The sequence below is a fragment of the Tamandua tetradactyla genome, chromosome 3, assembly GCF_023851605.1.
Source record: "Tamandua tetradactyla isolate mTamTet1 chromosome 3, mTamTet1.pri, whole genome shotgun sequence".
Taxonomy (NCBI): domain Eukaryota; kingdom Metazoa; phylum Chordata; class Mammalia; order Pilosa; family Myrmecophagidae; genus Tamandua; species Tamandua tetradactyla.
This window is the reverse complement of record NC_135329.1, coordinates 109,076,888-109,087,003: the sequence shown is the minus strand read 5'-3', so window position 1 is coordinate 109,087,003 and position 10,116 is coordinate 109,076,888. Positions and strand designations below refer to the sequence as shown.

Sequence of the window (10,116 nt, the reverse complement as noted above, 5' to 3'; positions counted from 1 at the left end):
TGTTCTGTCCCAGGTGAGTTGGCTTGACTGCCTTATCAAAGATCAAATGTCCATAGATGAGAAGGTCTATATCTGAGCCCTCTATTCAATTCCATTGGTCGATATATCTATCTTTATGCCAATACCATGCTGTTTTGACCACTGTGGCTTCATAATATGCCTTAAAGTCCGGCAGCTTGAGACCTCCAGCTTCATTTTTTTTTATTCGTTTATTAATAAATACATTTAAACAAAAATTTTGATAAACTGTGAGATACAAAATAAATTTTGCATGTCCTAATGAGGTAAATTCATTTAAGCATTTCCTAAACTTTTAAAATAAGATAAATGTGTATGATGATAAAAATCTAATTGTCCTGAGAGATGGCATTTTACTAGGTTATGAAAGTATTAGATATTGCATGTGAAAAAATAAAATGAATATTGGCTATAATTGAAACAAGGATTTAATAAAGAAGTTACACGTTTCTTAATGAGTAAGACACATCAACTCTGAAAAGATATCAAAAGTGAGTTTTATCCATGAATTTTGTCCTGTATGAAAACATTGGTAGTCCTAGAAAATTCTTCAGAAATATGTAGAAGATTTAGTATCACTAATCCATTCATCTCTTCAAGAATCTTTTCAATTATTGGCACTTTTTATTGATAATTAATAATGATAATTGAAAATAATTGCTCATATTTACTATATGAAAAACTGGCTTCAGTGGTCATTATTTCCTACTGTCATGGTTAGGTTCATGTGTCAATTTGACCAAGTGGTGATACCTGTTTGTCAGCTTGGGCAAGTGCTGGCCTGTCTGTTGCGATGACGACATTTCATAGAATTACATCATGATCATGTCAGCTACATCCACAGCTGATTACATTTGTAATCAGCCAAAGGGGAGTGTGTTCTGCAATGAGTAATGCTTAATCTGATCACTAGAAGCCTTTTAAGGAGGATTCAGAAGAAACAGGCTCTTCCTGTCTCAGCTGGCGAGCCTCTCCTGTGGAGTTCGTCCAGACCTTCCATCGGAATCGTCGGCTTCACAGACTGCCCTGTGGATTTTGGACTCTGCATTCCCGCAGTCACGTGAGACACTTTTATAAATTTTATATTTGCGAGTGTTCCCTGTTGATTCTATTTCTCTAGAGAACCCTAACTAATACACCTACCAATATTTTTTGCTTTGTTTTCACAGGACTGTCCCCCAAGAGCATTTCATTCTTTGACAAAGGTCAAGGGGTGAAATAGGCAAAGTCCTTAAAGGAAATTCTCAGTGAGTGGATTAAAACAACACCCCTTTATTATTTTACAGGTTCCATAGACCTACCCAGTGGCTCTATTTATAGTCTCACAGGTCAAAATCAAGGTGTCAGAAGGGTTATGTTCCTCTCTGTAGATTCTAAGAGAATGTCTGTTTCCTTGCTCATGTGAGTTATTGGCAGAATTCATTTCCATGCTGTTGTCAGAATGAGGTTCAGTTTCCTTGCTGACTGTCAGTGGGGAGTTGTTCTCAATTTCTCAAGGCCACCCACATTTCCTGGCTTGTGACCCCTTTTATCTCAGAATCAGCAATAGCAGGTAGAGTCTCTCTTATGCTTTAAATCTCTCCTGCAGCTTCTTTCTTCCTTGCATCTCTCTGATCCTTCTATGTTACTTTTCCAATTTTAAGGGCACATGCTATTACATTGGACTCACCCAGATAATCCAGATTAATCTCCTTATTTCTAGGTCCTTAACCTTAATTCCATCTGCAAAGTCCTTGATGCTAATTAATGTGACACACACAGGTGTAGCATTAGGGTACAAAGATCACGGAGACTAAAATCTGTCTACCACATATGCCCACATCATTCTTCCATCCAAATTTTATTGACTCAAAACAGACAGAAAAACAAAAACAAAAAACAGCAGTTTACCAGATGAATTTATTTTGAGTTGGAGTCCACTTATGGAAAATTGCAAAATTATTTCTCTTAGAACTGAAAATCTCTACCTATCCTCCAGTATTTAAGCATTCTCCACTCACAATCCCCCATTATTATTTTCCAAATATTATTATTTGAAAGCATTATTACTTTTCAAAGCACTCATTCAAACCAGGGGGAAGGATAATCTGTTAAGCCAAATATTTTGAAGTGGGCAGATCTAAAGCCCTCATTATATGGGAATCATGTAGATATAAACCGTAATTGAAAAGGCTATCAGATTAAAAACTTGGTTGAATTCTCTGGTTAGGTCATGAAATAATTAACCTGAGTGGAAGTTTTATCATTGCCTAGAAGATTTAATTGAGCTAATTAGACTCAAATTGTATTAAATTAATCCGCTGGTGGACTTTGCATTTGATATTATACCCTCACAATATATTAGATGTGGGTAAAGTCCATTTGAGCTCTCAAGATATAGAATATATTTCCAGAGAATCAAGCTAGCTAAAGGATTAGCTTGGGAGGAATTGCTTGTCCCTATTCTCACTAACTTATCCATATGGTGAAGCAAATAGAACACTCGTAATATCAAGCATTATAAGGCTAGAAAGCTATCTATTGATTGATGTCTGTTGCAAAACAACAATGTAATATTAACTGCCCATTTTCTCAAATCATAATCCTTAATTTGTGCAGTCATTTACAATGATACAGCCAGCACAAGCTATGCTTCTTGGACTGTAACTGGACTCATTTCTTCAGTTGCTTGTTCAAAGGAGGACGATGTGGCATCTAGACCTACACTGTCCATTAGAGGGGAGACACTACCCAAATATATAACTGAGCACTTGAAATTCATCTGATCTGTACTGAGATTTGCTGTAAATTTAAAATGAGCTAGTGAGATTGGTCAAGCACAGAGGAGAAGAGCTGCAGCCAGGCTGGAGAGGTACCGAGAAGAGGGGAAACAAGTCAAAACTAGTGTGTAATACATGAAGTACAAATAAAGTAGTACAAATAACATAATGTAAAAATAATATTTCACTAAAAAATTTTTATAGTGGTTATATATATTGAAAGATATTTGTAACTATATTTGGCTAAATAAAAGATATTACTTAACAATTTCACCAATTTCATTTACATATTGTTATGTGGCTACTAAAAAATTCAAAATTATAAATGTGGCTTATACAACATTTCTATTGGACAGTGCTAGTCTAGACCATATCAAATCTAAAAAAGGCTTCCAACCACATAAGATGGAGCCTAGCAGTCTTCTTCTTGTTTCATGACAAATGTTCAATCTTCCTAAAATTCTTTCCCTTCCTCCTCTACTGTTCATTTGAAGCAGAGCAACAGAACTATTAGCTCAGAAGAAAATGCTGATTTCTCATTAACTTCCTACCTTCTGAAAATCAGGGACTCAATTTTCATAGGATCAAAGTTTATATAGAAAAAGAAATAAATTTTAGTGATACTGAACATCAAAACACCCTTTGATCAGATCTTCTTGACTAGTGTAAGGTTTTTAATCTTGAATTTTAATCACAGTACTTCTTCTTCATGAACAAGCTGACACTTGCTCTCCTTTCACTTCCCAAGGCAAGATAAACACAAACAGAACTTTATTTTTTTTCTGTATGAGGATGAGTTGGATATGACTGAAAAAAAAATTGTTGGAACTAAACTGTCTATACTCTCAACACTAAATAGAGATGAATTCCATCTCTGATTAGCATGTAGAGCTTCTGGATAACTGTTTTTATACAGGAGGCTATCTTGGAGCCTTAGCTTTAGCCAGGAACATAGAAAAAAGTGGTATGCTGTATGCACTGTGATGACTGAGCTAGTGAGATTGGTCAAGCACAGAGGGGAAGAGCTACAGCCAGGCTGGAGAGGTACCGAGGAGAGGGCAATCAAGTCAAAACCAGTGTGTAATGGATGAAGCCAGCAGCAAGGCAATGTTACATAGAAAAGACTTGAAATTAAGTCATAAGAGTAAACTGAAGAGGTATAGAAATACTAACTGGTCAGAATTCTGGCTCAGCTCATGGAGAAAGTCACTGTTAATGAACCAAAGCCTGTTGACTGGTATGACTTTGTGCTCCACGTTGATATGATTTGAGCAAGGTTAGAAATCAGAAACAGGCAAGCTGGAGGGCAGTCTTGTGAAAAGCAGATGAAACACAGTTATTATTTGACAGAAGATGAGTGGAAAGATAAGTAGACAGGAAGATACAAGTTGAGGTGACCCAGTGTTTTAGTTTGCTAAAGCTGCAGGAATGCAATATACCAGAAACAGAACAGCTTTTAAAAAGAGGAATTCATCAAGTTGCACGTTTACAGTTCTAAGTCCATGAAAATGTCCGAATTAAGGGAAAACTATAAAAATGTCCAAACTAAGGCATCCAGGAAACGATACCTTTCCTCAAGAAGGCTGATGAAGTTCAGGGTTTCTCTCTCAACTGGAAAGGCACGTGGTGAACATGGTGACATCTACTAGCTTCCTCTCCAGGCCTCTTGCTTCATGAAGGTCCCCAGGTGCATTTTCCTTCTTCTGGTCCCTGGCTGGTAGGCTCTGTAGTTATCTCATCATTCTGAAGCTTTCCCTAAAAGGTTTCCTATTTTAAAGGATTCCAGTAAACGAATCAAGGCCCAAGTGGAATGGGTGGAGTCACATCTCCCTGTGAATAAAAGTTTGTACCCACATCTCTGTGGAGATAATCCAGAGGATTTAAGAGAGACAGCCGATCTAGGATTAAGACATAACTTTTCTAGGGTGCACAAATCCTTTCAAGCCAGCACACCATCTAATCAAAAGTTACCACCCACATTGTGGTTCACATCTCCATGGAAACATAAAAAAGATCCCACCCAGCAACATTGAATGAAGATTAAAGGACATGGCTTTTCTGGGGTACATAATAGCTTCAAACCCGCACACCCAGTACCAGAACAAAAAATAACCAACCCAATAAACACAGTGAAGGTTTATAGAGATCAACATGACAGTTAAGATAGGAATATTTCCTTCAACATTCCAAGGAAATAGTTAAGTAATTAAAGCTGAAAGTAAAGCAAATTACCAAATAACTATGAAACATTATAAAGAAAGAAAAACCAAATATATGGTAAATTCTTGCAGAGACAGAGTCAAGTGCAGGCAATCTGCCTGAAGGGATGGAGGGAAATGAGGAACAGGAATGGGCAGGTCCCGATAGAGTGTCCAGAATAGGGCACTCAGTCATTATGATGGCTCCATACCACAGACATGGCCCCGGTTTTAAATTTAACTGAACAGCGAAAGGATTTGGGGAGAGGATATCCTAACTTTCAATCATTTCTCCTTTAGTTCAAAATACTTCAGGTGCCCTTGCATTCCGCTACACTTCACTGCAGCATGTCAGCTCAGGAAGTGGGTCTGTCCGGAACTCTGAGGTCTATGATCTTGTTCAGCCTGTGCATGATCAGTGATGGTCTCAGACAGCATCAGCAAGTGGTAGGAGGAGCCAGGTGTGCCCACGGTAAACCTGGACTCTGCAGTGAAAACAGTTTAAAGTTCACAGTTCCTTCTAGACCCTTAGTTTTCACTGCACAAAATAGGAAAGAAAAAAGTAAATAAAGGTTTCTATTTCAAATCTGGCTCCTTCGTAAAGAACAAATGAGGTAAAGGAAAGCAGAAAAAAAGTGAGCCCCCCAAAATGGCAATTTTTGCCGCCATCACTCCTCTCACTGATAACGCTCCTCCCCTGTAATTTCAGAACTGCCATTAGGATAATGTAGCTTACGCTTCGGTAAGCCTCTAGCTGGAAGGTACATTCAAATATATCACTAACAGAAAAAGGAACCTGCCTTAAGAAATTATGAGGTTCCCGTGCCTGCCCATGCGAAAAAAAAAAGAAGAAATGATGAGGATCTTGCGTCACAACAGCCCAAGTCCCGCTCCTCCTCCACGGAGAGCAATAGCCAAGCATGGCTGGGAGGGGCGGTGCCGCGCTCAGGGCAGGAGGCAGGGCCAAGAGGGAGTCCCAGGCCTGGGCCCCTCTCCGAGCTTCTGCCTTGTTTCTCGCCTTCCTGGCCCTTTTCTGTGCCCTCCTTCCAGATCCCCTATGGAGCCCACAGTAGCTTTACTCACTCTGGCCGCCAAGATCTTCAGAGTCAAAGAATGCTTTCCTGTCTTTTCTGGCCGTGGGGTATACTGGAGCTTGATTCACAGATTTGAAAGGCTTGTTAACTGACGATATCTAAGCATCAGGTAAGAATTAAGTCCTTCAGGAAGCAATGTGTCAAGAAGGTGGTGGGTCAGATTGCTGTGGGCATGATGTATGGGGGGCATGAGAGGCGTGAAGGGACTGGCCTGAGAATTCTTAGTTCTTGACCCTGAAGACGGCGTCTGCTCTGGGGGCTATAGTATCCCCGGATGCCAGAAACTGCTCCCCAAGACCAAGGGTGAAGAGGAACCCCTACCCCAAGGCTAGTTTGGCTTCTGGTGACTGGACAGATTCCAACACAGAAGCAGGTCTTTTGGCTCTGCAAGGAGTAGGCTAAGGGGCCAGCTCTGCTCTCCCATGTGCTCACCATGCTGGACAACGTTCTGCAAAATCTACCCCTCAAGTCACAGTTCAGTGCAGTCAAAATTGCCCTCTATAGGGAAGTCACTTTCTGCAAGTGTACGCAAAGGGCATGCACCGAAGCAAGTACAGGGAGTATGCTTATGAAGACTCTGTGGATCTGATTAGCAGGCTATCACATGTTGCAGCAGAGCTTGACTACAACCTCTCCCGGAAGGGCAGCAGTTCTGGGACTGTGGACCCTACACTGGACTGGCCCCACAACTTCACCAGCATGTTAGGCTATACTAATGCTCAGTTCACTGAGCTCATGCACATGCACTTCACCATCCAAAACGATCATGAGAATGGTAGCATAGGTGCCCACACCAGCCACTTGGAGAGTGCTGCCGTTTCAGACCTTTGCAGCAGCCATGAACAGGCTAGCAGGGTCCCTACATGCGCTGACAAATCAAAAAGCGCTTGTCTGGCTGACATAGTTACAGAAAAAAGTTGGCAAAGATGTGTCAGATGAGAAATCATGAGACTCGATCTGGAACACCCTCGAATTGGGGCTATGGCCATGCAGTGCTAAGGAAGATGGAGCCATTATATACATGTCATAACAGTTTGGTCGAAACATATATCCAATGCCTCCATGATTAAAATGGTTGCTCAGCTCTGCAAGATTGTGGCCAAGATCCTCTTGGGGAAGACCCTCTGGCCCAGTGTAGATTTTCACAGCAGGGCACTGCTCCAGTGCTGTGGCACGATGGAGATGAATTACTGCACACTCCCATTTAGGGTGTCACGAGCCCTGGAGTGCTTGCACTGCTCATGTGGAGCTGTGCCTTTGGCCACTCTTTAGAAAAGCCCAGGCCCACGAACGCAAAGGGTCTGACGAATTTTGTGAAGTTTAAGTCAAAGTGAAACTGAAAACAGGGGTGGAGGGATGGGGTGGGGGGTGGGGGTGGTAATCTCTACCCGAAAGGAAGGGAAAATATAAAATAAAAATGTAAAAAGTATGCTTTGTCTTTTTTGTTCCTGGGGACCTTTGAAAATTTAAGATTAAATATGTCTGAAGCAGCGATGGCAAGTTTGACTTTAAAATATGAATTATGACTTTAAAAGATGGGAAGTGACCCCTTTCCCCCTAAGCAGCTCCCTTCCCTAGCCAGGTACCTACTGTTGCCACTGAGCAGGACTAGTGCCTGCGGTATGAGTCAGATGCGGTCCCTTGTCACCCCTAGAGTGGGAGTCGGGTCCCTTTCCTCGGGTAGAAATTGGTTACAGAAAATGTGCAGTCGCTTTGGAGTTTTTGGTTCTTCTACTCTGCCTGCCCTTAGTAGCCAGCAAGCCGGCATGCTGCTCTTTCTTTTTCCATAGGAGTTGTCTTATACCAGGCCTCACTGTCCTCTCCCATACACACAGAACACCCCCCAACAAGACCTCTTGGCTGGCTGGATATGCTTTGATGTTGTTGTTGTTTGGTTTGGTTTTGCTCCCAGGGTAGGGTAGAAGCCATGGTGTGTGTGGTGACTGGCACCCAGCATTTGAGTTTATTTCCCTTTTTAAAATTATCCTGTTAAAGTTAGGGTCTGAGGGGTTCCTATTCCCCAGTATTTTAATACTCACCTCCTTTCAGACCCTTTATACCTGCTGTGCCTTAGGCTGAAGATGCCTTGCCCACTGCCACCCCCTCTTGAGGGCTACCAGACATCCCTTTCAGGAGATTGTATTAGCCTGTCTGCCTGTGTCTTTCCCAGTCATTTGGCTTTCTCAGGGCTTGCTGTGAACTGAGCTTTTCACTTCCAGATGACACAAGCCACCATCTGACCTACTTTTTCTTTGTTCTTACATGCTATGGAGCACAGAACAAGGACTTGGGGATGACCAGGATGATACCTTTGTGGTAGAGCCCAAGGGTACTACCGTGTCTTTTTAAAGAGAAAAACGATTCAAGATTGTACATGGTCCCCTTAGATTATCAGGTTCTGGGTCTAAAAATAGTTAGCCTCCCGCTTCATCCCTGCCACAAGAAAATACTCCCTTATTTACAAGGTCCTTTCCCTGCCCCTTTCTCAAGAACTTAAAGAACAGTGTTAATTTAGAAGCCCCATTTGCACAGGCTTTTAGTGACTCAGAATTCTGCACTTCCTTTTCTTTAAAAAGGACTGAAATACGCTCCTGCTGTACTCCTTCTTCCCTAACAACTCCTTCCTGTGTGCCTGTGGATTTCTAAGCCTCAGAACCACATTTGAGATGGGCTCACTGTCTGTAAACCCCTGGGCAACTGTCAAATCATGTTGCAGACTTCAGGTTGTTCAGCATAAAATGCAAAATGAAGGCTTTTGGTAACAACAAAAAAATAAAAACTAAAAAGAAAACATCACAAAAAAGAAATGCTGGGGAATCTGTTAAAAATAGATCTCTGCCTTAACAGAAAGACTGATAACCCTGAATGTACAGCCTGTCATACACACAAATTCTTGATTTGGTCAGGTTCATTAGAGATAGTAAATCCAAAGAGATTTGAAGCAGAACCGATTATGAACATTTACCTTATACTGAATTCCGTCATGTTTGTATTTACCTTTTGCACTATTTTAAGGCTTCAAATAAAACCGTCTGGAAGCTGTTCTCCTGAATGTTGCTTGAGAGTTTGTGATCCAGGTCTCCAAACACAGAATCTTGGTGGCTTTATTATGACAATCATCATTAAAAATTACTGTGCCTATTTTCATATGGCAAAAGTGACAAGTGATACACAAAATTAGATGCATCCATAATCCACATGCTTGAGGATTCTGAATACAAGGACAAAGATAAGCATTGCTTGTAGACAATAACCTAAAAAGTAACTTACAATACATTTTTTGCACAGCCTACGAGTGAAGAATAGTTATTTGCATGAAACAATAAGTTGGAGGGATGGATTTCTCCACTGAGCAGAGTATACCGACATTTGATTAGTGCATAGATAATGGTTATCTCTGTTTTGGTTTGCTGATGCTGCCAGAAAGCAATATACCAGAAACGGATTGGCTTTTACAAGGAGGATTTATTAGATTACAAATTTACAGTTCTAAGGCCATGAAAATGTTCAAATTAAAATATCAACAAGAAGATACCATCACTCAAGAGGGATGACCATATCTGGGGTTTCTCTGTCACATAGGAAGACAAATGGCAATGTCTGCTGGCCCTTCTCTTCTGGGTTGATTTCAAAATGACTCTCTCAGCACATGTGTGTCCTTCTGGCCACTCCTGGGGTGTTTTCTTTCTCGAAGTGTCTGTGGGTCCTCTTTTAGCTCCTCTGGGGCAAGCTGTGGATTTCATCTCTTAGCTTATCATCTCCAGGGGCATGTTCTGTCTCCAGGCATCCATGTTTTCTCCACTTGGTTTTGTCACTCTGCTCTCTCTCTGTTTTCTGCCTTTATTTCTGTAAAACGATTAAGACCCACTTTGAATTGGGTGGGTCACATCTCCATGGAAACTACCTAATCAAAAGGTCCCACCCACAATAGGTCTACACCAATGAATACCTACCACAGTTTTCTGATTATATGTATGTAGTTGACCTATTATGAAAGAATTCTACAAATTCTATAAATTCAGAGAAATGTAAACTTCAGAACTAAGA

General features: G+C 41.0%; 1 long non-coding RNA gene and 1 pseudogene across 5 annotated transcripts in view; both read left to right on the top strand.

Annotated features, from left to right (window-relative positions):
* Positions 1-5,865: 5,865 nt before the first annotated feature.
* Positions 5,866-10,116, top strand: part of LOC143677592 (uncharacterized) — a 71,681-nt gene continuing 67,430 nt past the window's right edge. For all 5 annotated transcript variants that reach the window (XR_013172709.1, XR_013172706.1, XR_013172707.1 and 2 more), the window contains exon 1: positions 5,866-6,178. This is a non-coding gene — a long non-coding RNA (uncharacterized LOC143677592). The remainder of the gene's footprint in view (positions 6,179-10,116) is intronic.
* LOC143676781 (citrate synthase, mitochondrial pseudogene) lies at positions 6,236-7,403 on the top strand (annotated as a pseudogene).